General features: G+C 43.4%; 1 protein-coding gene across 5 annotated transcripts in view; it reads right to left on the bottom strand.

The window, feature by feature from the left end:
• large2 (LARGE xylosyl- and glucuronyltransferase 2) overlaps positions 1-12,738 on the bottom strand; it is a 70,130-nt gene extending 57,392 nt beyond the window's left edge. For all 5 annotated transcript variants that reach the window (XM_071489831.1, XM_071489832.1, XM_071489830.1 and 2 more), the window contains exon 1: positions 12,212-12,738. The gene's annotated coding sequence lies outside the window, so the exon portion shown is untranslated. The remainder of the gene's footprint in view (positions 1-12,211) is intronic.
• Between the last annotated feature and the right edge of the window lie 782 nt (positions 12,739-13,520).

The following is a 13,520-nucleotide window of genomic DNA, read 5'->3' as shown; positions in this document are numbered from 1 at the left end:
CCATCATCGGCTGTCAACACTGGTCGCCCCGTTCAGGAGTGGATCTGTCAATCAAAGGGACAATAAAGGCATGCTGGGAGCAAAGTTCAGCTCCAGTAGGACTGACAAGAGGAAACAAGACAGATACAGACAGGAAGGATGACAAGTCCTCTCCTGGGATTCAGACGACGACTTCAAGCAGCCTGGAAGCAGCACTCAGACCTTTTTAAGCTTTTAGACAACATCACAGGAAAAATTACATTAACCTGGACCTCATTAGTCGTCAAAGAAATCCAAACTCACACAACAAACTGCAACTGTAAAATACACGTTAAAGCTGCTGGATAAAGGAGGGATCTGAAAATACTGGTGTGAACAAAGCCTGCAACGTTTCCACAGTTTCCACCTTTATCTGCAACAGATTAGGACACAAATACAATCCTGAAGAGCTAAAATCATGAATCAATTACAACAACTGTGTCGTGATTGAGACTGAAACAAATGCTAAAAATCTATTCACTGTATCCTCCGGCTCAGATCAGGCTGTCAACCAGACTTAATTCATTTTGGAGATAAACAGACGGGGGGGTGTAAACATGACCTCTGACAGCATCAGATACAAACTGTAAAAAAAAAAAAAAAGCTGCAACCGACCTACACTTACATTCATGTGATGACTGACCTCGAGAGGTGGCGTCACCCATCACTGCGGACTGTCGGGAGCGAAGGCAGAAGTCGCGCCACACTGTAGAAATTCTTTGTTTCCTGTTTAGAATCAACAGCCAGTTGTTTTTGACCATGACTGTGACCTTTAACCAACTGTTACCAAGTAGATGAAAGTTGCTTAAATATGAATAAACTTTTAAAAGCTCCACATTTTACTCTTCTTCTGTGTTTTATCTGAAGTGTTGATCTCCATCAGAAGATATATTTGTGGTTTTAAGAACCAAAACCATCTCAGTGTAGTTTTATCTCCTCTCTCAGGCTGCTCTCAGCCAATCGGAAGAGAGGCCCTGAGCTTCTCTTCTGATTGGCTGACTGTTTTCTGAATGATCCAATAAAAATATAGCAGATATCAGGTAAACACTCAGAGGAACCAAAGCTTGGATGGTGGGTCCAGGTGGGCGGGGCTTGGTGCATGGCTGAGGGTGGTGACTGCTTTGTTGTGACATCACAAAGTTCCAGAAGTCCTGACGGCTGGTTTTAAGGCTCAGTTTCTGAATACAGGCTGTGTGCATTTCTCTGTGGACTGAGGCTTTCATACTTTCACAGTATTAATATAGAACCTAGACCTGCTTTATAATCACAAACACATGGACATCTTTAGACTGGATGGAGCTTTAAAACAAACAAACAAACCTATTCTATTTTTTGTCACCAGTGTTTGTTCCAGAGTAAAATTCCCAGTGAGACACGTTTTATATTAACAAGTGACGGTTTAAACCTCCTCACTAGAGACACTTTCTGGATTCACTGTCGTATTAGCATCCGGGGTGTGGTTCAGTCGTCCTCCAGGATCTTTCTTAATGACTTTGCGGATCCACTGACTTTTCCCCCGGCACAGTGGTGTAGTGTACTGTGGGATTAGATTTCTGACAAGCTCCGTGTTTATTGAGGAACACGGAGATGATTGATTGATAATCATTGATTGATTGATGATTGAAGACTGCACCACTGCTCCAGCACCAGCATCAGGTCAATCAGTACTTTGGTTTATGATCGTTCATGTACCACAGACTTGATTCCATACCAGCAACAGGAGAAGCTCATCTTTAATCCTGCTCGTCTGCAGAGTAAACAGGAAGTTAGCACCTGCGTCAGTGCAGCATTTACTCAGTGAAATCAATCAAACCAGTGAAACACTTCATCACCAAACATCTGTTTGTGTTTTTTTTTTTTCTCAGATTAAACATTAGAACAAACGCGACACCCTCCGTCTGAAGCATCAGCCGACAACTAACAGGAAGCTGTCAGAATAAAAGTCGCCCCCGGTAGAAGGTCGTACACCGCGGTCGGTTTAAATGTAAGGAACAGAGCCTGACAGAGCGAGGGCAGCTCATTAACATGATCTCAGACACAAACCAGGGGGGTCTCTCTGTAATGTGGCTTCATTATAAGAACTATATGATGAACAATGAAACATCGTCACACTCTCTCCCTACAGCCCTGGTACCTGGCTGCTGCTGCCCCCCCCCCCGTTGAAGCTGCAACATCACGGACTAAAATTGTTCCTGCCTCTGCCCGCCCCCCCATCTGATCTGAATACGAAGAGGCCGTTAACAGGGACAAAAGACCCTACCAGGAAGGGGCCGACACCTCCCAAGGCTAAAACACCTCACCCCACACCGCCACCCCAACCCCCCCCCCCCCCCCAATACTACTCTGCTCAGCAAAATACAGAGGTAAACTGTGAAGACCACAATGCCATACTAAAGATGTCTGCATGATTAAAAACAAGAACAATGTGTCTTCTTCAGGGGTCAGGGGTCATTCAGGTTATTTCCATCCATCCAGCCTGTGCAGAGTGGGTTCACACTCAGGGTGAGGAGAAAGTGCAGTGGGGGGGGGGGGGTCCACAGAGAAATGCACACAGCCTAACAACGCCAGCAGTCATTTTAACTAAAAGTATCATGAACCATTTTTTCTGAGAGACCTTCAAACTTGAAATATTTCATCTTATTGATTCATGAAGCAGCGCGCCCTCACAGCACAGCTCTGGTTATTTCATCACAGAGCTGTTTTTGGTCTGAATGCCCTACAAACCTCGCTTTTCTGTTTTATTCTTCAATAAACTAAACAAGAATAAAACAAAAAGAGAAACAGCAGCAAAAACACATCAAATCCAGTGACCTTTGACACGTAGCTTCTACAGCCACAAAAGGTCTCTCACCAATATAAAAGTAATTTATCTGACTATTAAACGCTGAAGTTTTCACACAGCTCAGGTCGAAATGTTCCTGGAACTCTCCTTTATTTAGTTTCATTCATTACTGGCCGCTCTCTTCCCAGAACAACACAACACACAGGTCACACACTGGGTTTGTGTTCCTGTAACAACACTGACATCTGTGTACAGTCCGTTCACTCACCCGGGGCATAAGCAGTCAGAATTACACCCCCCCACCCCCCACCCCACACCCCACACACACCCACACCCACCTAGCCTTTCATACTCCACAGAAATAGGAACGCTTGGAGAAAAACAGCAGCGTCCTCTATAAAAGGCATCATATCGGAGTTGGACTCCCACGTGCAGCTCGGAGCTGAGGGCGATCAGCGCTGCAGCGGCGTCGCCCTGCAAACTGAAGAGGAGGACACAGGTCAGGGCTTCCTCCTCCTCCTCCTCCTCCTCCTCCTCCTGCTGCTGCTGCTGCTGCTGCTGCTGCTGCTGACAGTCAGTCGACGACTGACTGGTTACCTGAGTGCCTTTCACGACCAAAGAACTGCGATGGTATCAGGAAAGGAAGACAGGTTCGGTCCATGTTCGACCAATCATATGACCTCTCTGCAGAGTTTTGTGACCTTTTTGTCCTACTGCCAACCATGAGGTCAAAACTGAATATAAATAATATAAAACATGTCTGACTGGGAATTTTACTCTGACACAAACCCTGGTGACTTTGTTTTAAAGCTCCATCCAGTCTAAAGGTAGATGTCCATGTGTTTGTGATTATAAAGCAGGTCTAGGTTTTATATTAATACTGTGAAAGTATCAAAGCCTCAGTCCACAGAGAGATGCACACACAGCTGATATTATTTACCTGCTCATTTGTGTGGCGGGATTCAGACAAAGAGGGTGAGGAGGGCTGCAATATTTTCTAATGACCATCATATTTAGCTTTAAGTATTGAAATACAACAATTACCGGTCTGCAGTTGCCTGTTTGTTTACCAGACAGTATTTAAACTCACCTGGACTAAACTATGAATGCGCCGCAGTGAAGAGGCCACTTAGCCTCTTAATGGCTTTCTTCTATGGAAGATAGTCACTGCAACCTCTAATTTCCTTTGTTATGTAAACCAGTATTTTAGTTTGATGTCTAGTTTTGATCTGCTCCCATTTGCCCTGTTAAAGTTACAGTGAGCCCAGTCCCTGAACATGCACACAGCATGCTCTGAATGAATGAATAAATGAATGAATGAATGACCGGACCAATGTGACGGTTTACCAGGATCTCAGTGCCCCCAACAGCAAGTCAGACTATAAAACAGTTTATGGCTCAAACAACATTAAAACTGAAAATGGGTTTTCACCGTTAGCGCCCGAGCTCCTATAACAATACTTGTTGTTCTGATATTATTTTCTATCAAATATTGAAGTTTAGAAATAAGTGTTCTGTCAGGTCTGGCCTAGAGCCGCTGTCCATGGTGCTGAAGGAGGAGATACCGGTGTGTTAAATTAATATCCAAGCTTCTGTTTTGTTGTATATGATTATATTGCATTTCACCAGCTGAGTAGTGCTAAACATGATGAGTAAACTTGGTGGAGGAACTCTTTAAAAACAACAGGTCGGTGAGCCAATCGGAAGAGGGGATCTGAGCCTCTCCTCTGATCGGCTGACTGTTTTCTGAGTTGTTCAGTAAAAATACAACAAATTTCAGGTAAACACTGAAATCCTGCAAAGGTTGGATGGTGGGTCCAGGTGGGCGTGGCTGAGAGTGATGACTGCTTTGTTGTGACATCACAAAGTTCCAGAAGTCCTGACGGCTGGTTTTAAGGCTCAGTGTCTGAATACAGGCTGTGTGCATTTCTCTGTGGACTGAGGCTTTGATACTTTCACAGTATTAATATAGAACCTAGACCTGCTTTATAATCACAAACACATGGACATCCACCTTTAGACTGTGGAGCTTTAAAATATCACTGCTGCAAAATGCAAAGCAACTCAAAATGTGAATTGCAGTTTTAATATTTTTGACAAATCAAAACCAAACTTTCACTGAAATGAGAGTGAAGCTGACATAAAAGCATAAAACTGAAACATTCAGACCACTCAGAGAACAAAGGCACATTTTCATATTTCATTTCAATCTCTGGATTTTCTCCCAAGCTCCCATCACACTCTATGATGTCGACCAGTCTTAAAAAAAAAAAAAAAAAAAAAAAAATCACAATAAAACGCTCTTAACACAAGCTCATGATTGAATAAATGACAATATAACTCCCACCAACCAGACATTTTTACAACGCCACATAAATCAAAAAGAAACATGCACGGATGTGCTGTGAATGTGGTGAGAGTTTGACTCGCACCTGTTAACGTTTAACCCTCAGTATTGGCCAACGTAAATCTGACAACAGCTCTCAGCCAAGGAGCTAAAACACAAGGAGCTAAAACACAAACACAGCAAACAGATGATGACCTGAAATCAATCAGAGCTTCAGACGGATTATTAGCATGCAGCCCAGCAGACCACACAAGGCTGCAGGCTCTCAGGGGAGCGGTGGGGAAATGACGGTTTCAAGAGTGAAACCGGTAAATGTGCAGGCCCTGATACCTGAACTTGTGCATTGGCTGATTGATTGTTGAATACATAAATGGCAAATAATCTTTATTTCATGATCTAATTTAGTCATAAAAAAATAAAGAAGGAATAAATAACAGTTCCTAACACTAGAGCCGCTCCTCCAAATGAAAGCCTGTCATACTGTACACCTTGCCAGTGTAATTGCTGACATTTTGCTAACAGGGATAACGTTACACTGTTCACTGGAAATCACTTCTTCTTCACTGCACATAACAGCAGCGGCCAGAGGCTGCGAAGCACGAGTTTTAGAGCAGTGAAGAAGAAAGTGAAAAAGGGAAGAAGAAGCAGAGGCTGGAGTGGAGCAACATCACTGCCAGATTTAGCCGGGTTAGTGTGGATGTGGTCTGAAAATCACCAAAATGGTCCTTTAGCCCACATCCATCAGCAGATAAAACAAGACCAAGAGGTGGTGGGTGTTTATGTCCAGCTGCGGTACGCCGGTCCATACCTTTCGTTAAATCTGCTGAACTTTGGGGAGCAGGAAAAACCTGTGGAGCCTGTGATCGGATGGAAAGGAGATGAAAAAAGCGAGCGATGAGGGAGTAAAGTGCCGTCCGCTCAACCTACACCGAGGGGATTTTATTTTTAAACATCCTGTTGCACAACAGAGCAGTGGAGGGAGGGAGAGACGTGCAGAGCTGGAGCTGAACTGATGCAGCAGCAACAGGGACATTTAGAGACAATACTGTACAAGGATGTCACAGTCCGACCTCCTGGCAAGAGTCTCCATTAAAGAGAGAAGTCTGAGTCTGTGTGTGTGTGTGTGTGTGGTTAAATTTGTGAAAGAAGAAAGGCACGGCTGGCTAATGTCTCCTTCTGCTCGGTCAAACCCGTTATTTATTTCTCATTGTGTGTGGCCACAGGCCGTAAATACATCTGTAATTACCCACACAGTCATCAGGTGGGGTTAATGGAGAAACCATTAGCAGAGAGAGAGAGAGAGAGAGAGAGAGAGAGAGAGAGAGAGAGAGAGAGAGAGAGAGAGAGAGAGAGAGAGAGAGAGAGGACGGATGGAGGGAAACGGTGAAAGGAGACGAGGAGGCGAATACAGCCCGTGGGCACAATCAGCAGATATTAGTCGTTAATTCGGTTGATTATGAATCCGTCTGCCACCCTGCTGCTTAGCGCTCGGAGAGAGGTCAGCACTTAAAACGGGATCAAATCAAACAAAAAAATGACAACACAATTATAATTTTTTTTTTTTTTTTTTTTTTTTTTTTTTTTTTTTAAATTGAAAAGTCTGATGGTGTTCTGTATTTTTTCTTTTTTAGTGAACGTCACTCAAACAGGAGGAAATATGTCCGGGACCATTCAGCAGTGGATTAACACCCTGTGTTAGGATTTTATTATGACTCCAGCTGATTTTACTGTTTTTAACATGTTTCATGTAAATCCCGTTGGTGGCTTCTCAGTTTTAAGCACTTTCTGATGCATTTCGTGTACGAAAGGGGCTGTACGAATAAAGTTTATTATTATTATTATTATTATTTATTATCATTCTGCTCTTGACATGTGTCTGTTACCAAAAAAAAAAAAAAAAAAAAAAAAACACAAAACACACTACTCTTCCAGCTACTTTTGTCATTTTTCACCTGAACTGAATACCTCCAGGCATCACTGGACGACGCTCATGGATCAGCTCCTTGATGCATTTGGTCTTGATTTGTTGACTATGAGAAAAATATCACTAGACTTTTCCTTTAAGGGAAAAAAAAGAAAGATTTTTGTTCCTGTAACAGTCAAATCTTTGACGTATGTTATTATAAGAGAATTAGAGGAAGAATAAAATAACATTTCTGCAATATGAGCTGCAGAGCACATTAAGGCTCGTTCAGCAGAGCTTGTTACATTAATATTATACTGCATATACCTTTGAAATATTGATCAGTCATATCTTAATGGCTAAATTCCTTTTCAGTTGAGCAGACAATAGAGCAGGAGGAGCTCATTAGAGACCGGCACAGAGTCAGTTACAACACTACAGCCTGTGTCAGAGTGATGGGAGAAAGAGAACATGAAGAAGAATCTAATAACACAAGGAGGTGGAGGGAAGAGAAACAGGAACGTGACAAGCATCAGTATCAGTGCTTTGGATTTTTTGGGGAATTAGTTGAAGAAAATGTCACAGTAAAATCCAGTCTGTGGCATGTGCCAAAAGTCAATCCGCCTTAAAATTTACCCTAAAAACGTTGAGAAAACACCTTAAGAAGTTGAGGAAGACAAATTTAAATGAGGCAAAACTTCAAGTTGAAGTGAGATTTTGTCACAAATGTGACTCCACCGTTTCATTATCTTCGCTGCGGGAGTTTATCTTTGGCTTTTTTAAAAAGTCAGCAGAGCTTTAGGATGAGGAGATATGAGACTTTAAAGCTTGACAGGCTTAAACTCTTTGGATCACGAGGCTGAATCCAAATATTCACTTCCCTATCAGTGATCAATAAGATTCAGTAAGATCCTGAAGGGATGCTACAATCAACTGGAAGCCAAATGGCTCTGATATAATCCCTCCTCTGATAATGACAGCAGATTCACACTGGAACCATTAGAGCACGCTGAGGTATACACACACTACATTACCCACAATACAACCCAACATTTGTGTTTGAAGAAGCTAATGTGTCCTGCAGCCTGCAGCAGAGATGGGGGAGGGATTACAAATGAAGTATATTTTCTGGGAAATTTATCACGCAGAAAACAGTCGGCCAATCAGAAGAGAGACTCAGATCCTCTCTTCTGATTGGCTGACTGACCTGTTGTTATTTGGGCTTCAGAGAGAAGCCCGAGAGAGGAGATGTAAAACTACACTGAGATGGTTTTTGGTTCTTAAAACCACAAATATATCTTCTGATGGAGATCAACACTTCAGATAAAACACAGAAGAAGAGTAAAACATGGAGCTTTAAGTTTAGTGAATACAGCAAAGTAATCATCAACATGAACCGCTGGCAGCTCTGCAGCCTCAAGGATGAGCATCTCCAACCACAATAAAATGTTTCAGCACTGTTTCAATTACAACATGAACAACACTTCATTGAAAAGGAATCACTGATTTCTCTAAGGACACTGGGATATTAACACAATCCTCACCTGGTGCCAAAAGGATTCGGACCAGATTCATAATGTTTAAATATTTGCTCATAAAGCGTGTGAAGATTTTCTGACTTCACAATCCCGACTAATTTCTTTGATCAGTGAAATTGAACAGTTCTGCGCCTTCTTGAGAAATTCTTTAAAAAAGGTACAATCAGAGAGAAACAGCCCTGATCCCATGTTTATCTCAGGTACAGGCAGAAGAAACTCAGGCTGTGGATCTGAAATTAAACTTTGCTAAAAAGCTGCAATTATGCCGACACCTGAACCTCCCCAGATACTTCTGCAGAATAATTGTGGAACATCTGCTGTTTTTCTCTTTTCTCTTTGTCTCGCTCTCATTTTCTTTATTTTTACTTATTTTTCCTTCCTGCCTTTCTAACTAATCAGCCATCTGTCGCCATGGTAACAGGTCACACAGCATCCTGGGCTAATCGCAATGACCATCGATAGTGAGGTGTAATCACATGTACACAAAACAGCTCTGTAATTATTCGCTCTGTTACACTGCAGAATGACTCACCTCATGGTGAGGAGCTGGGATTGTTTTGTTTCCACACACACACACACACACACACACACACACACACACACCCAAAAGTATGTGGAGACCTGAACACTCCACCCCTGTGTGGACAGAGGATGTTGTTATCTGTCCATTGCTTTAAAAAAAAAAAAAAAAAAAAAAAAAAATCGAAATAATGTTCATCTTGAATGTATTTTTGTCGTATTTGTTATTAATAATTTTTATCCCTCAGTACAAACAGTATGTTTAAAGTTTCCTGATGAGAAATGTCTATGTCATGAATATTAGTCTATATTTCATCTTTATAAAGTGATATTTAAGCAGTTTCATATAAACACTTGTGAGAGACAGATTTAAAAAATAAAAAACTAGAACTCGACAGACCAGTTTCAGATAACTCCCCCGTTTATCCACAGTCATATACAATATGAACCATTTGTGTGAAATTTTGTCAAAATTGCTGTGTGAAGTCTTGAATAATGGCTAAAAAATGGCTTTTGTGAGGTCACACTGGCCTTGACCTTTGACCACCAACACCTAATGAGTTCGTCCTTGAGTCCAAGTGAATGTTCGCCCCAAATATGAAGAAGTTCCCTCGAGGTGTTACTGAGATATCGTAGATACAGACAGACAACCCAACATTAAGGGTAAACTAATCTGAATGTGTTAAAAAAATGGTGGAATTTGCCTTTAAACTCTTGATTATTGATACAATATTAGTCGGGAGGGGGTGGGGGGTTGGTCTCCTCGCTCACACACCACCCTGACATGCGTCGCGGGCTCCCTCCATTCACCCCCACTAACCACGGCATTCACATAAAAGTGCTCGAGCTGAAGTGTGAAATGGGTCTGCAGCGGCCTCGCAGCCGAACCCCCGGGCGACTCATCCGGAATTCCAATCGCACACTTGAGGGATTTCTGAACGGATGCAAATGATATTTCTCATTTCCTAAATCAGATTTTTACACTTCCCAGATGGGGTTAAGTGCGGAGTCAGTGGCAATGGGAGCCAAGTGCTACTACCGGGGGGTTGGGTGCCTGTTCCCTCGCAAGCGCAGGGTTTTTTGGCACACCTTCTAACAAGTGATGAATATGTAAACGCTGCTCCCTGAAACATTCAGGACGACAGTTCAGCTCCGTTATCAGAAAAAGGGAGGGAAGGAGATGGAGGGCAGAGGGAGACAGAGGCAACCAAAATGTCTGATTGTAAACTGTTTTTTTTTTTTCTTTTTTTCTGGGAGCTCTCCTCCGTAACGAACAGAGGGAGCACAATGCAGAGAGGAGACAGTCACAGATACACCCATAATGCATTTCATCTGCCAAATGGCAAACGGCGGGGGTTTCTTTTGGGAGGGAGGTAGGTAAGAGCAGCAGAGTGTTAAAGACGCCACAGCTGTTACAACTGGACCCCGGAGATATCTCAGTCACAGTGTCGATGCTTTTCATGGTTTCAACAAGTGGTTCTTTCAAATGTGTCAATACAGATTCAATTTTAATACCAAGGTTTATTTCTATAAAGACATTTTTTCCATTTAAAGCTGCTCTAATCAATATTTTATCATGACTGTTTATAATGAACTGTATCGTTCATCGTGGAGAACCTGCAGGGAATCATCTGATAAACCTCCTGTACACAGAGTCAGGAGCTGGTGGAGACCAAACCAGAGCTAAAAGAGAGGGAGCACTGGACTAGGACTGATCAACTGGACACAAACACACAAAAACCCTCCAGAACCACAGCATCTTCTAACCTGATGATCAACACGGTCTATGACACCCTTCAAATTACAATCTTCATATTTCAGCCCATGTCCTTTTCAAGCCTCTTTAATGGTCCCATATTTCACGTTTCCCACGTCATATTTGAAGTTTGGATTTCAATAAGAATACATATTTGTGATTTTATATTCCAAAACTCACGAGCAAGAACAGGAAGTTTTGTGCCTCTGAGGCTCCCGTCTTAAAGGCTCCGGTATTTGAGAAAGAATAAACAATAACACTGGTCTCTATTGTTGGTGCGAAAACTAAGCAATGATGAAGATTAGCTTCCTGACATCTAAAGAAGCCTGGAAAATTTTTCTGTCTTGTAGCTTGCTAGCTTAACAACAGAATGGCTGGTCCAGGCGGGCCATGCTTGGGGGTGTTTGGTTGTTACATCACAAAGTTCCAAAAGTCCTGATGGCTTGTTTTTGGACACAGTTTCTTAGTACAGGCTGTGAGTTTTGATACTTTCTTAATATAGAATCTGGATCTGCTTTATAATCCAAAAACAAGACATGGAAGTCTAACTTTTTTACAACATGGGACCTTTAAAAATCAAGCACATATCAACCACTGAAGACAAAAAAAAACACCATGTCCATCCATTCACAGTGCAGCCAAACCAGCCATAATGATTAAAGATATGGTAACACTCATAGTTTTCTCTATGAGCGGTCCGGGGGGGGGTTCTGTGAAACCTGCCCCTGGTGACTGTTAGACTCCATTTAGGTTGTTATTATTTGAGAACTGACGCTACATTCAACGGACTGTGAAGATTAGATAAGTGTATTCGGCAGCACAGATGTGAGCCTCCAGTCCAACATTCACCTGGTCTCAGTCCAGACACATTCACAAGCACATCTTCAACAACTGGATGTGTGTTTCAAGAATTCATTATGCATCCAGTACAGAAGTGGGTCAACAGCCATGACCTGAGGATTCGGCTGCATGAAAGCATCTGAAATCTGGTTCAGTCATGATTTATGGACCTCAATACAAGACAGAATATTGACTTATCTGAGTGATTTGTTATGCACTTAATTATTTGCATTTCAAATTGGTGTGTGTGTGTGTGTGTGTGTGTGTGTGTGTGTGTGTGTGTGTGTGTGTGGTGAGGGGGGTTTCTGAGCATGGCTCAGTGGATAAGAATGTGGCTCAATCAGACCTTATCCAACACACAGGTCACATGGACCTGCCTTAAACACACACACACACCTCTGATCAGAGACGTGCACATAATCCAGCAAAAGCAGAGCCACTCTGATCTGAGTTCAGTGTTTCTGCTTCTTCATCTGCTACACAGGCACAAAGTGGAAATCTCGCTCACCGTGTCTGCAGCTCTGGAGGTTGTTACTTCCACTGTTGTTCTGAGCCGTGAATCACTCAATATCCTAATCCGGGGGGGTGGGGGGGTGAAAACCATTCAAAAATCCATCCAGAATCAGAGAAAACGCATCTGCAGGAGGTGATAATGTTCTCAATCCAGGCTCCACAGTCAGTCAGTGTGTGTGTGTGTGTGTGTGTGTGTGTGTGTGTGAACACGGCTGTAGATGTGTCCTCAGACGCTCATGCAACACACCACCACACGCACGCAGAGCCCGGCGGCGGAACAACGGAGACTCCGGGTGAGGCTGCAGAGCCGCAGGGGAGGGCTCAGTTCCACCCGGGCACGGTGCACCCTGAGCGGGTCGGAGCAGCGCGCACGGCGCGGCTGTCAGATCCAGTCGCTGGTTCTCAGCAGTCCCCGTCTGCGTCGGTGTGTTCGCCGGCCGGTCCGCGTCCGCCGTGAGGGGAACACACTCCGCTCTCTCTCCGCTCAGCTCCCCCTGAAAATGAGGCAGTCTGCAGCAGCACCACCCCCCCACCGAGACAAATCCCTCCCTCCCACACATGCTCAGCCAATGGCGGAGGCTGTCCGCTGTTACTGCTTATCCTCCCTCTCTCTCTCTCTCTCTCTCTCCTCTCTCTCTCTCTCTCTCTCTCTCTCACACACACACACACCTACTTGACTAACGTTAGCTCTGAGGACACTGGCATTCCCCAGCCCCTCACCCTAACCTTAACCATCACAGACACTGAACTAACCCTGATTCTAACCTGAACCTTAAAACCAGGTCTTAACCTTCAAACCACCATTTAAAGTTGTGAGCACCTGCCAAAGAGACTGACCCCCCAGGTCGTCTGTCAGCAGGTTACCATGACCCATCGTTAGGTTTTGTTGCTAGGCGACATCTAGTGGTCGTAGTGATGATGACAGGAGCAAAGGGAAAAGTGCGGTGACGTAGTTTATAGAGCGACAGAGTCCACGTCAGGAGGAGGTTGGGGTGGATGGATGGGTCAACAAAACACAGGAATAGGAACTCTGAGACAGTTTGGCAACAATGGCGAAGGCTCAGCTTCTCAGCAGGAACCAATCACAGATATTGAGCCTCTAATACAAGCCGACACACACTCAGAAACACTTCTGTCCACATTTGACTCGACCACATTCAAGAGATTTCACAACTTTTTTTTTTTAAAACCGAGTCACCACCTGTAGCTCAGCTCTGCACAGAATTGTTTGACCAAATAAACCCAGGAACCAAACTCAAGACCTTATTTATACCATATCTGAAGAACAGGAAAGACGTGCACAT

Source organism: Trachinotus anak, unplaced genomic scaffold (genome assembly GCF_046630095.1).
Source record: "Trachinotus anak isolate AG129_WGS33_773 ecotype Australia unplaced genomic scaffold, CSIRO_AGI_Tana_v1 ptg000011l, whole genome shotgun sequence".
NCBI lineage: Eukaryota > Metazoa > Chordata > Actinopteri > Carangiformes > Carangidae > Trachinotus > Trachinotus anak.
Note: the sequence above shows the minus strand (reverse complement) of the source record. Positions and strands in the feature narration are given on the sequence as shown.